Genomic DNA, 15249 nt, shown 5'->3' with positions numbered 1-15249 from the left:
TGATTTCTTTGTAGCAGCCTGAGCCACACAAATAATCAGAGAGAGTGAATTAGAATACTCTATGATGAACAGATAGAGACAGACGAGAGGCGAGCAGGGCAGAGAGAGGAGGCTACCTTCAGCAGGTGGATATTGAACTGACAGGCCTATAAGAGGGGAAAAACTGGGATGTTATTCTGCTATCTGCATACAGGGACTGTGAAGACACAGCAGGTCTGTTCTTTTCTCTTCAGACTTCTGCTGTAGATGCAGACAGGCAGGAAACAAACGTCACAGAACAAGGAGAGAGGATCAGTCAAACCAACACAAATCACTCACTGTCAGGCAACTGACACAAGCATTAAGAAAACAGCAGAAGATGGAATACTGAAAGCATTTTTACCAGATTATGATTTCTGCTCATTGTTGCTAGAGCAGTATTTGAAACAAAAAGCCAGTTTTACGCATTCTATCGCCATTTCCGATTGTCATATAGTTCATAGTACAGTATATAGTGCCTACTGGTGCAATACTTCTGTCAAAACAGATTCACAATTTTATGAAATACATATTAGTTTTCCTATGAAGAAGAAAGTTTAAAGATGGATACTTGGTTGTCATCTCTTCCAAGGAAATTATAAGTAGGTTGGCCTCTATGATGTTAAGTGTTTCAGATCATGTTAAGAATCTGGGTGTTATAATGGATTCGGCTTAAACAGTTACTGCATTTTATCAAATCAGAATTATTTCTAAGCTGACATCAATTATCTCGTTTAAGAACCTGGGAGACTGTTATTCATCCTTTTGTATCATCATGCATTGATTATTGTAATTCTTTATATATATATATATATATATATATATATATATATATATATATATATATATATATATATATATATATATATATATATATATATATATATAAGTATCTCACTGGGTCAGTTATCTTGACTTCAATTAGTGCAAAATGCTGCTGCTAGATTTTTGACTCGCACAAAGAAGAGAGAGAATTATCCCAGATCTGGTTTCTTTACAATGGTTGCCTGTAAAGTTTACAATTGAATTTAAGGTACTGTTGATGGTTTTCAAAGCGTTGCATGGTATTGCCCCAAAATATATTGTTGAACTTTAGATTTCTTACCAAAATACAAGAAATATGAGCTCCTTGAGTCAGATGATTCTTCATGTTCCTAAAACTAGATCAAAGGGTGATCGGGCAGTTTCAGTGCCTGCCCCATGATTATGGAACCCTCTTCCGATGCACATTAAATCTTCCCCATCTGTGGATACTTTTAAGTCTAGACTGAAGTTGTATCTTTTTAGTACAGCTTTTAGAATTGATTAGAGTGATCAGGATTTAACTTTTAATTTACATTTTTGTTTGTGCGACTGTATGTAATGATGCTGGAAAGCACTTTGGTCATGGTCCACTGACAACCACATTATGTCAAAATGTGCATTGTGATTATATTTACAGTAGATTATTTTTTTTATTTTTTATTTTTTTATTTTTTTACACAATGAAGTATCTGAATACTTTTCGGGGTGGCTGTTTTTGAGAATCGTGATTCATGAATACTATCAAAACCATGATGACTTCATATGCCGGGCCTGGTTTCCTTGATATCCCATTGAGAAAGAGTGAGGTGAAAGCTCTGAAAGACTGTTTGAGGAGAGAAAACAAAACAGACACAAAAGCAAACACTTACAGCAGTATAAAGCCAAACATAATAAGCAAACACTTGACAAAGGGATCTCAGCACCCGTCGTGTCCCTGGCATCCTTCAGCATCCCACCAACACACCAACCACAAGATCTCACCATGGAAACGGTTGCTATGGGGACCCTGACAGTGGCTTTTTGGTCTTTGAGAGTCACGATCTAGTCTAAACCGTATTCGTTGGTCCTGTGATTCCTGTTATCTGGCTTTAACAGCCACTCGTAGAACATTCACTACGCATTAAAAAGTGATTTAATCACTTGACTTGAGAATGAACAGCCATGCAGGACTCTTCAATGCTCCTCTGGCATGAATGAGTGTGTTTGGAGAGCTGCGGAGATAAACACACACACTCACCTCAAACTTGTGCCGCAGCTCCAGGTTAATGTCATTCTCCTCTGGGATGGGCACGTTGTAGTACTCACCCTCCTCCTGGTTTAACATCTTATACCTGTCAAATGAGAGAATATCAGACACAACTAAAAACTTAAAATAGTATTATCATGGTACAGTCTAAAAAGTATGCTACAGCAATAGTAGCATACCATGGTATTACCATGGTACTACATGCCTGCATGTACTGTACAGCATGGCTGTAAAATACAGCTCTGCAAGGCATAAAATTATTAATTAAATTAATTAATTAATAAAGGTTAATAATTAAAAAAAAAAAAAAGATTATAAAAATGGCACTGCGCCGGAATAAGCTATTTCACATAACAGACAAGATAAAATAATAGCTGCATTTATAAAAACGACCCTGTTTAGAAGTTTACATACTGCACTTGATTCCTAATGCTCTCTGGTTTGTCCCCGAGCAGTTAAACTGTACATTGTTTTTCAGAAAAATCCTCCAGGTCCTACACATTCTTTGGTTATACAACTTCTTCTGCATCGTTGAACCTTTTCCAACAGTGACTGTATGAGAAAATTGCAAACATTCATTGATGCTGAAGAAGGCAACATGATGCATTCATTTTTTTTGATGCATGTATTTTTGAGTATAATCTTTATTTATTTATTTATTTATTTATTTATTACATTTTGTTTAAAAACAATTTAGATTAGGGAATACATTTTTACTGTTAACTATTATTAAGAGTTTTCCATCAATAAACTCCTAGTTACTGCTTATAGATAGCATATAAAAGAATACATTTTATGATGCCTTATTTTCTTTAAAGGGGTCATCGAATGCCCATTTTCCACAAGTTGATATAATTCTTTAGGGTCTTACTGAAAAGTCTATAACATAGTTTGGTTAAAATTTCTCAATGGTAGTGTAAATAACACAATTTTAACCCTGTCAAAAACAGCTCTTTTCAGGGCAAGCTGTTTTGTTGCATTTTCCTTTTAATGTTAATGAGCTCTGCTGACTCCGCCCCTCTCTTCAGAGCCACTCTCTGAGGCACAGTTTACTTTAGCCGCATTCATTGTTAAACTTGCTAATTAGTACATTATTAAAAAACCTTACACTCACTTTTTCTGTTGGTGAAGCTGGATCACGCATGATTCGCGCGAACATAGGCTCCATCCACACGAAGACGCGTTTAGCTGTATACGCATAAATTTTGTATCGCATAGGCGTTTCGCCCAGACAGATCCGGCGTTTTGGGAGAGTGAAAACTATATTACTATAGTATATATAGTATATAACTATACTATATATAAACTATATCAGAGTGGATAAATCTGAAAACGACACCCTTGCATTTTCGTGTGGACAACAAATCTGTAAATTTTCTGAAACGATGACATCATCAGCCCACGTCTCGCCCCTAGTCAGACACCGCTACGTCACGTAACAGCAACAAAAACATGAACAGACACGGAACGATTGTCTTTTTAGTAACTAACATTAACACAGATTAACAAATGTATTGTCCCATGTTCGTTTGTATACCGCGCGCAAGGTTTAAGTCCATTGTCCAAGTCTTCTTCTCCATTTTAAGTGTATCTCTGTGGCAGAATTACAGCGCCACATGCTGGTCTGGCATGTACACTACATCAGTTTGTGTCGGTTTCGTGGTTTCGTGTGGACGCAGATATTTCTTGAGACGAGAAAAAAAAAAGATTGGATAGGGAAAGCTCGGGCTTCGTGTGGACGCAGACTTAGGCAGATCAGGGGCTCATTCCCTTCAAAAACAAATGTAATCCACTGCGTCTTCAGCGACTAAATGACGACTGCTATGTTCATTATTACAACAGAACACCTCAATCGTTAGGAGACATTCTTGTGTACATCTGCTCTGGTGGTGAAACAATGGCGGACTGATGACAGCTCACTCAGGGCGGGTCTAAGGTAAGACGCCAGTCCAGTCTGTGCTGAAACGCTACTGTCAATCAAACTCGTGGGAGGGGCCTGTCTGTGTGACATCACATGAACAGGCATCTGAGATCACCTCGATTTGAGAAAGGGGAAATTATTTAACGAGATTTAAAAAAAAAAAAATAACACTGGGTGGATTTTTATCATTATAGGGTGGTTGTGTACACACACTGCCAAAAAACATTTCCGTTCAAACAACTTGTAAAAGCGCATGTAGCATCTGATGACCCTTTTAAATAATTAACATTATGCAAATTCTCCAAGGTGTATGTAAACTTACGACCACACCTGTATACAAGAATTATGATTTTTATTAATATTTTTAACTATTTATTGAACATAAGTGTCTTTTACCATATTGAAATGACTATAAAGCATGTCCTTTTATGGTTTATTGCCTGAATTGGAGCTGTAGTGTGTAATTGCCAATATAACTCAAAACACAGAGATAGCATGATAGATTTAAACTGTAATATCAGCCACTGTTTTACAGCCACAACATTTATTAAACAACATTATTTGACAGTGTAAAGTATGTAAGAAAAACAGTTGTTTGTTGTGTTTGTGCTGTCAGTGTATTTGACTCACCAGCCGCATACAGGAGCCTTGATCAGCTCAGACACGCCAAAGGACATGGAGCCCATGAAGTCATTACGGGTGGTTCTGTCCCAGTCCCACACCTCCACGGACAGACGGCGTTCCTTATCCGATGGCTTTAACTTACTGCACACAGACACGCATGAGGAAACACATCTACAACGGCGTGAGAGTGTGTGTTTAATGCTAACAGACTCACAAGATGAAGGACTCGTTCCAGGTGGGGTTGAGTGAGGAGCGGATGGTCCGGGTCTTCTGCTTGGTCTCATTCTTGGGGTCTGGGATGAGTTTGAGCTTCACATACGGGTCTGACAACCCATTGGGGTCCATGGGAATCAGATTTCTGGCCTCACCCACTGATTAATAAGAAAGAAATCAAAACGTGAACTAAAGCATGAAAACCATAACAAGAGAAAACATCAAGTTTGAATTACAAGATCTTTTTCAGTGCTAATTAATTATTTTAATAATATTACTATTAGTTATTACTGAAATTATACACCACTGTTGTTGTTTTTTAATGTGTAAACAGGTTTTGAGGAATATGTGGACACAGGAACAGGAAGTGCCACCATCTCATCTATGTTCCTCATATTTTAAGCAGGTTTTCATTAGCAGGTTTACTGCTAAATGATTCTCTGACCGCAACAAAGAAGTTGAAGTGGCATTTGAACACTCTAACTTCTGTCAAAAATAAATAAATAAATAAATTTACCAGCCCGGCAGGCTGCATTTCTACTAATGACCAAAAGGGGGAGACGTGTCTCTTTCAATCTTTCTCACAGAAACATTAGGAAGCAAGCAACTTAAACAGTGGAAAACACCGCTCAAATCTCTTAAAGAACCTCTAATGCACTGAAAACTCATTCTGAGGGTCTTGACAGTGTTGTGAGATAGTGGCCGTTGATTTGACTCTTCACATCGCCTACACTTAGTAGCTGACAGCGAGACGTCAACAAGAATCAAGGCATTTTCCACGGCTGTTGCTTAGATACGACATCTATGAGGAGCACCGCGCTCATCCGTTTGCTCTTCTTGCTCTTCTGAGGCTTTTCAGATGGAATAAGATCCATCGCTGTTAATCTCCTTTCATGTGTCTTTAAACCACTGATCTATAATATAGATCAGTGCTTTAAACATAATCTTCTGGAAATTATATTTATACCAAAAGTTATCTGGAGAAAAAAGAAGAACATTTTGTACATGTAATGACAGTCTGATTATAAAAACATCAAAATTAATTAATAATACAAAACAACTGCATTTGATGTATTAAACGGTGTTCCATTAGTTGATCTAATGTGTAGTTAGAGTTAATGATTTTAACAAAACCCTAAGTGTTCATTCAGCTTGAGTGTGCAGTCTCACGCTGTTGGACATGAATGATTCTTCACTTCATGTGGCTTGTTGAAGAGGTGTGTTGTTACTTTACTAAGCAAACAGTCTTACAATTTTCATCTGGCCATGGCATAGCAACCACCAAAATCACCTTCATAATGTAGCAACATGCTAAAAACACTTTAGCCACCACTACTGACAGATTTCATGAATCGATTCAATATCAATTTGTTTGTAATTATATCAGGTACAGTACATTGCAAATTTTTCTCAACTGATGCTCAACTAATACTGTACACGAGTCAAGTCACCTTTATTTATATAGTGCTTTTAATAATGCAGATTGTGTCAAAGCAACTGTACAGCATTAATTAGGAAAATAGTGTGTCAATAATGCAAAATGACAATAGTAAACACTCACACATAGGACCCTGCCAGTTGGTGCATTAATATATTATTAAATTGGTAACCATTTATTTTAAGTTGCTTAGCATGCATATTTCTAGCATATTGTCTGTTTATTAGTACTCTGTTAACGCCTTATTCTGAATGACCTAAAGTTTTTTTTTTTTTTTTGCTGCTTTCAACAGTATCTGGTGTTCATTCATGTTTATTTTGTGCTATAACTAGCAGAGGAAGTGATGATCGGTTCATGTGTCTCTAACAGCGATTACGCCACATGAAGACATTTATTATTTGAATTTCAGATATATTGATAGAATTTGAAAGCTCAGACTTCGTTTCATATTAAAAGTATTAAAGCACAAAGCTTATTGCTATTATTGGACGGCAGGTGTACTACAAAAAAATGTTAACTAAAGTTTTTTTCACGCATAGACTAAAGACAGAATCAGTGTTGGTTCATCAAAATGAAGACTGTTAAAAATGATTAATCGATCAACCCAGCCCTTAGCAACCATATACATGTATCAACAACGTGGCAACCAGTTTCAAACCCTAGCACATTTTGCATAAACCTATGATGATGTCTGGATGTCTGGTTCTTTATACACTAAAACATATTTGGTATAAAAAACTGCTAGTAAATTTCGCAAAACAATCGCAATAAATGGTAAATAACACATTAAATTAAAAATGTGAAAATTTAAAGTAGAAGAACTGAAATATTAAAGTATTTTTTTTTCTAAAATGTACTCCAACAATCTTTGTTTTAATTACAGCTTTATATATGTATATATATATATACACACACACACATATATACACACACACACTGCAGCTTCATGACTCTTTCTTCTTATACAGTTGTTAATCTAATTAAGAATGTTTGGATGAAAAATGCATCTGAATCTACGGTTGATAAAACTTTTAGAGATTTAATTCAATAATCATAATGTTTCCTCATTATATTGCTACTACAGCAATGTTTTTTTTTTTTTTTAGTTGCCCATATGACCTCATCCTAAACTTCCAGTAAATCATATCTTACTGATCTTGATGGATGGCAGCATGAATTCCTAAAACATAATCTTCAAAGGCTATTTTTACATTTGGTTTTCCATGGTAGTTCAAATCGCACAAATAGCCTGAGAAATTCAGATGTGCTGTTACATAACCACCAAATGTCCAGTCCACTGCATGCTGGGTAATCTGATAATGCAATCAGATGAGCGCGGTTTCTTCCCATTGTTTATCCACAAAACAGGAAGGGTCAGCCAAGATTCCTCCATCTGACTTCAGCCCAGAATAAACAAACTCACATACAATAACAGCAATAAATCTCAATCAAAACACTCAGTCACATTTATCTGCTCTGTGCATTTGCACACTGAAACTGTCCCCAGAATAAGGAAATGAAACAATGCATGACACTTAAGGCACTTTTCATGCCCAAACAGCCAATAATACTGTGCATATATTCATCCTCTCTTGAACTGTTATAGTGTTTCCAGAATCCAGAGAGACAGAGGTTGATTAGACTGAGCCGCACCTCAGGTGACCCACAGTAAGACTTACAACAACATTGAGCCCTCCATTACAAATTGGATCCATGAGGGAAGTGCTGATAGGGACCACCAACGTGTTTAGCTGAAACCAAAGCTTGGAGGAAGGGGTGGTTATGTAATAAAACCCTTAAAGAAGACAAACAGACTCCAGAAGTTCAGGCCTACAGAGAGCGTTCAGAACCAGTGCGAGGTCTCATATGCAAACTCTAAACTTTGAAAAAAAAAAATTTATCCAATGAATATCCATGACTTTACCAAGATCTTTCCAGCCATTTGTGATTACTAGCTAAAGATTTTTTTCACAAATCACTCAGTTCAATGAACAGAACTCAATCAAAAGAACAATTCAGACATCAAATCTCACTAAGGATTGCAACCAAATTTTAGCCTACAGAGCAATTTCTATATGAGAAAAAAAGTACACTACCATTCCAAAGTTTGAGGTCAGTGATATTTGTTAAATGATTCTATTACACAGTTTCCTGGAATACTCGTTTCTGATTGGTCAGTAGCGACATTCCGAGGTATGTTATTCCACGATAACAACCGTTGTCAAAAGCAACGCAGAATAACACGTTCATACAGGTATTTGAGGCCACTTATTTCATTCTAACGCAACTTGTGCCTCGGTTATTGATTGTATTTACTGTAAAATGGAACTGGATGACTTCACTGTTAATAGCAGGCTTAGTACTAAAAGTGTTGCTAATTGAGGAAAAGTATTATTTTTGTTACTACACTGTAATGGATTTAAGATATTAAAAAGGAAAGATTTTAAAAAACTTTCTTCTTAAATAACATTCTATGTCCTCGTCGCTATTTATGTGGTGAAATAACCTAATAATAGGTAATAACCTAGAACACTGTTTAACACTTAATGGCTGTGCTGTCAATTCTTCGTCATCGGTTAGAAACCTACATGTGCTATTTGACAGCAATCTTTCTTTTAAAAACCATGTTTCTCGCATTTGTAAAACTGCAAATTTCCAATGTACAGTATCTACATTACGACCTATGCTCTCAATGTCAAATGCAGAAACGTTAATTCATACACTCATGACCTCAAAGTTAGATGTTTCGCATCTGATCACCGTGTCGGAGTTTATTGTACATTATGTAAATTATCCCTTACTAAATAAAGTCTATTTATTTATCAATCACAAAATACAGGACAAGCATTAATATTGTAAAATATTATTACAATTTAAAATGTTTCCTATTTTAATAAATTTTAAATGTTTCCTACTTTAATACATTTAAAATGTAATTTATTCCTTTATCCCATCACTCCAGTATTCAGTGTCAGTTTATTTTATTTTTTATATTTTTCTTATATTTAAAGAATTTGCCATTGATGAGTCAAACATGAGGTTTGAACAGTGTAGAGTATCGCTTGTTTTTTTGTCATTTCTCCAGACATGGTTTTATGTTTACACAATATAAGTCATTATAATCAGTAATTATGTCCCCATTGGATGCAACAAATGCCTTGTTTGTAATGGGTTTTATTGTTTTTGTCCTGTCGCGCACGGGACACAGGGCATCACAGTATGGTAAGGGGCGTAACATTTCCATCACATGCTTGAGGTATTCAGCCAATCACAATGCACTGGATAGCTGGCCAATCAGCGTACACCTCACTTTTCAGACCGATGAGCTCTGTAAAAATCGACTTGTTTCAGAAAGGCGGGGCATAGAGGAGAAACAATAATGTACATTTTGTGAAGAAAATAATGTGTTTTTTTTAAACCTTAAACCACATAAACACATTGCATTGCACCAAATACACAAAATAATGTTCTTTTTAGCAACGTCATATGACCCCTTTAAGTTAAAAGATGAAATAGGTGAAGAGCCAAAAAGTATGATGTCTAATGAAACTGGTTGACCAAACACTTCCTGCTAGCAATTCTTGTATCAACCACTCGCTTAATATCTAATAAGTGTGTGTTGCCATTAAAAACCTGTTTAAATGATGCTCAGCATTCAACACGCTGGATAATACCCTGCACTGAAAAGCATGACTAAGGAGATGATGACTGATGTACGGTAAATAGGGATGACTGAATGTTTTCAGTCTAAAACAAAAGTTTTAAGGGTTTGAAACAAGAGGAAGTTGAGTAAAAGACCTATTCTTTGAAGCGCCAGAGAAGATGGAAAACACAGTAAAAAAATATAAAAAAAATAAACTGTTTTTGTGTGTGTGTGTGTGTGTGTGGTGAAATAACGCCAGACTAACATCATCAACTGCAGTTCAGAGGGAAATAAAATGCAATAGTGTAGAATATGGCTCCTTCTACACTATAATCACTGTTTATGACTTTTAATAACTGTAGAACTTCCTGAACGGGACTCATGATGAATTCTCCAGATAATCATCAGCGGATCCGTGTGCAGCCCCTGCCTGACTTCAGCATGTCTCTGTGTGTAAGGTCAGAGATAAGCAGAGATGATATTCTCACAGCAGGGAAGAGGTGCCAGGTCACAGTAATGTGTTCACTGGAGCAAAAGTCTCTGAGTGGCCACAGGCTGGCATTCATGCCTCCTCCTCCACATAAACCCCCACCATCACACCAGCCGGGCGTCAGGCCAGGCATCTGGCACTTAAGCTCCCTCATACCTGCTGCCTGCCTTAGTCCTGCTGTGACCCTGGGCCCTCCACACGCACAAACACGCTCAGTCTCTAAACCCACTCAACCCTCAACACATGACTTACCATGACAGCTTAATGCTAACTAGCAGTTTGTGGAAAAAACAGCATCAAAGTATTATAAAATCTGAGAAATAAGGACCATGCAAAGAGATCAAAATAGGAACATGTTATGTGAATTATACAAATAATTCTGTTAGGACCACTATCGCCAAAATGATTGACACTTTGCATACAGTTTGGATTGGCGGCATGGTTCTGTTCTGGGTAACAGCTCCCTGCTCATTTATGCAGGCTCTCATGAATGAGCAGGAAGAGCAGCAATAACCCCCCAACCAAAAAATTGATGGAAAATCTGAAATAAGAAGCATGTCTTTCTGAAATAGCAATGGATGGGGCAGCAGGAGGAGAGGAGGAGAGTAGTAGCAAATGGGTGCTCTTCTTTATTAAGTGGCTGAGAAGAGCAGCATGCCCCTTTAATGCAGTACCTGAAAAGATTAAGCAACATGCATATGGTCAATCACCGAGGTTTAGGCAACAAGCATGTTGCACTTATCCAAATGACGTTGTTAGCATTTGAATAACAACCTTTAGTAGCAAAATTTACATACTGTGCGATGAGTAACAAGTATCTTACTGATACACTAGATAGCTTTAAGCAACAAGCATGCTGCTGTCTGAAACGCAGCATGTTGGCAATAATAGTCTGATACGCTTAAAAAAATGGCTTTTCCAATACTATATGAGCCTTAATCAGCAAGCATGTTTCATAAATCAGATACCCTTAAACAACAGCTTTAAAAACAAGCCTCTGCTGTGGCAAGTTTAACTGGGAACCAGAGTGTCGAAATACAACCAGTAAGCCTATAGCAACAAGCATGTTACTAAACAACTAGCCTTAAACAACAAGCAATATTTGCAAATACCCTGATAGCTTTAAGCAATGAGAACTAAAGAAGAAAATTAGCTTAGCTTTGTCAAGACACTCAGAGATCAATAAAGGGTGAGATATAGCCATCTGTGATGTGGATGCTGGATCCCCTTCTTGACATCTTACTCCTCCCAGCAGGGAAGGCAGATTTTGTATAAACTGTTGTTGATTCAGTTACATTAGCACAACTTCAGCAATGATTTGCAGGCAAAGAGTCCATGTCAATGATATGGCTGTGAGAAGCAGTACTCGTTCAGGTCACTTCCAATTTTGCAGCTCATATCAATCAACATGGCAAATTCATAGAGTACACAAACTTGAATCTGGTGGGAGACCATGAGGGGGAACGAACCCCTCTGCAGAGTTTTCACTGTATAAATTAAATAATTGACTTTGCAACTACGTTAACTACTAGTCATTAGAATATTAGTAGAATGTCTGCTAACACTTTATTTTAATGCTAAGGATGCAGACAGCAGCAGGCATATTAGGCTGCTGTCACTTTAAGACCTAATTCATAGATACAATATATTGACACATATCTGATTTTCTTAAGACATAACTGACTGTGTGCCAAGACTGGGATTTTGACATATTTTGTGTGTATTTGTTATGGTCAAGCATGATAAGACATGAATGAAAACTCGATTAACACTTACGTGATGGCTTTTTCTGTGTGCTTTGGGTTTATTTAGCTGGTAAGTAGCCATGTCATATGACAAAATAAAATCTTTCAGGATGATACAAAACCTGTTTGTGATTACCCTGTTGGGATTTGTTTCTATCCTATTCTAGGATGTTCCCAATGCATGTGGGATGCTGACCTGTGACGTGGAGTCTGTCTCCGCTGACCTCGATCTTGAGGAAGAGTCTTCCTCTGCGTTCAGTGTGGTCGGTCCCGCACAGACTTGGCACGTTCATCACACACTGTTTATGAACATTCATGTCGCAGGCTGAGAACAAGAGAGAGAAACATCTGTAAGTGCTACAGGATTACACACATTAAAGTCAACATACAATGGCATTCACATTCCAGTTTACTTCCATGCTCTATTCAACAGAACAGTGTATGTAGGGGTTGATTTTATATACTGATTTTTTGAGGAAATATTTGTAAGAATGCATGCATATGTGCATCATTATGTCTTATCCACATCCACTTTATGTTTGTAGGAACAAAGTGCTTTTGTCGTATAAAGATCTGTTGTGTTGACTTTTTTTCTTTTGAATAACATCCACTGATGAATTGTTCACATAAGACATTGAATTTGTAATTTAAATGTGAACATGATGAATTTCATGTTAACAACAAGCATGATTGTGCACAAGCAAACTTTTTGTTGGAGTGTTTTTACAGGGGTGTATCAATATGGCTTTTGCTATTGGACAGCAGCACCAGGCCAATGGCAGAGAAAGTGTGTGTGTAACATGCTGAGGCTGAAGTTGATTTGTGGAGACAGAAAATCTCTGTGGTGTGTCGTCTCAGAGAGGTGTGGATGAGCAGATTGCATGAATGTAATTACAAACATGCTGCTATTCCCACATAAATTACTTCAATCTGTTCTCCTTAATATCTGTGATAACATTCCCATTAGAGCCAGAGCGCTCAAGAGAAACAGGAATGTTCTGGTTCAAATGAAGGAGGCATTTATGCAAAATACAAGTCTAAGCACATTTGACCTCATTATGGATGGGAAAAGCAGAACCAGATGAATTTTGTAGAGCTGGGGGCAGGAGCTGCCCTTTCACACTGATCTGAGGCCAGTTCTTTTAATTTTGTTTCAGGTTTCATCAAGATTTGGTTAAGAGAAGATGGTCTTGCGTCTGTGCAAAAGGGCATGACGAGAGGTTCTCACTCACTGTCACATTTCATCCCCTGGTGGATGAGGCCGTACAGCAGCGATCCGCAGTGGTCGCAAAAGGTGGGACTGCCGTAGGTGTGGATCTTGAACTTGTGCTTGCTTCTGGGATCCTGCAGAAAAGTGGAAAAGAGATTTGCAGTTGGACTAATGAAAAAATTCACGGAGCAACTCATGCAAACTATGTGCTACAATAGAGTGCTGCAGGGATGATGATGATGATTTTAGGAGGCCAAAATCCGGAAATTAGACAGCATGTAAGCACTTCCGGTTCTATTGCCCTGAAGTCAATTGGAATTTTTTTTTTTTTTTTTTTTTTTTTTTTGGTTAAATGCCTGGAATAAGGTCTGTGGTGAATACAAGCTTAAGCTCTTCTCACATTTTGTTCTATGACATAAAGTGTCAGTAATACCCCAATCTTGATTTTTTTAAAGCTTTTACTTCTCTTGAAAAGGAGTTTTTCACTCTTGCAAACCATAAACAAAAACAAACAAACAACAAAAAAAAAAGACTGGCATAATATAAATAAAGTGCAAACTACTTTTAGGGAAATTTTAATTAAAGAATTTACAAAAAAACACTATTATTTTTTTTTTATTTTTTTTTTTTACAGGTATTTCCTGAATTATTAGGATCACACTCCTTCACTGTAAAATAAAATGATAAAAAATTTTTTTTATCACAATCAGTGGTTTGCTAGCTCAAAGTTTGAGAAAAACTAAATTATAAATTATATATATATATATATATATATATATATATATATATATATATATATATATATATATATTTTTTTTTTTACTGTATATATATATATATATATATATATATATATATATATATATATATATATATATATATATATATATATATACCGTTTTAAGACAGAAAGAGTTGTCAGAAGCTTATTGGTGGTTACCAAACATGTAAGATTCATATACTTTTGTTGTTCACAGACCTTATATTCTGCAGTAATTGAAAAGTCAATGAAAGGAACCAGGGTGATGCTAACTTCCTGGCTGACCTACAGAATACATCACTTCGGGACTCTGCCAAAAACTGCCAAGTACAGTCTGATTGGATGCTTAATGCAACATCCAGGAGACACGGTGCACACAACTTATCAGTCCACCAAGAAACCTGCTCTCAGAATGCTACAAAAAAGCATTTCTGAGGAAGAAATTAATTAGGATTTTCATATTTCCTGGATAAAGTGTGACTGCTGCTTGCTGGTGCTAAACTTGCTGCTGTGGGTGGTTGCTTTTTCCACTCATTTTATCTTGTGCTTGGTTAAAATTGTAAGTATGAGCAATAGTACTGTCACGGTTTGAACCTTGTTTTCTGTGTTTTTCTCTTCTCCTGCCTTGTTTCAGTTCCTTGACCTAGTTTTCCTTAGTTCCCTTGATTAATTCATTCAGCTCACCTGTGTTAATTAATTAAGTCATTTAGTCCCTCTCTTGTCTGTGTATTTACAGTGAGTTCCCTCCTCAGTTCCTTTGGTTGTTGGATATTGTTGAATGTTATCATGTGTGTTAGAACCTCTTGTGGATTACCATTAAAAGGATTTGTTTATACTGTATGTTCTTTGTTATTGTCTTCATCATCTTCCTAGCAGCAGCGTGACAAGTACTAATGATGCTTGACTTAGTAAACAGCACTGATAATCACAATCTTCCATACGCCTCATTGAAATTGGGAGGAGAATTCCAAGGTGACCGTCAACTGCAAACCAAAAGCAACAAAAGCAGTTACCTAACAGAGGCTGACTGCGACAACTTCTGCGGTTTCTGTCCAGAAGCAGGATGTTAACCATAAGTCTGCAGGGTTATTTCACTGGGCCATGCAAATATGGCAACCAATTAACCTGTCTTCAAGT

At 36.9% G+C, this 15249-nt stretch overlaps 1 pseudogene across 1 annotated transcript in view; it reads right to left on the bottom strand.

Annotated features, from left to right (window-relative positions):
• Nucleotides 1-15249, bottom strand: part of LOC109053860 — a 111674-nt pseudogene that overhangs the window by 26817 nt on the left and 69608 nt on the right. The window contains exons 4-9 of the transcript XR_006155587.1: nt 13375-13486; nt 12339-12467; nt 4828-4984; nt 4620-4754; nt 2060-2153; nt 117-146 (exon numbers count right to left, since the gene is read on the bottom strand). The product of XR_006155587.1 is annotated as a protein kinase C alpha type-like (transcript). The remainder of the gene's footprint in view (nt 1-116; nt 147-2059; nt 2154-4619; nt 4755-4827; nt 4985-12338; nt 12468-13374; nt 13487-15249) is intronic.

The sequence above is a fragment of the Cyprinus carpio genome, chromosome A3 (assembly GCF_018340385.1).
Source record: "Cyprinus carpio isolate SPL01 chromosome A3, ASM1834038v1, whole genome shotgun sequence".
Taxonomy (NCBI): domain Eukaryota; kingdom Metazoa; phylum Chordata; class Actinopteri; order Cypriniformes; family Cyprinidae; genus Cyprinus; species Cyprinus carpio.
The sequence above is the reverse complement of the archived record's forward strand: the minus strand, read 5'-3'. Positions and strand labels throughout refer to the sequence as shown.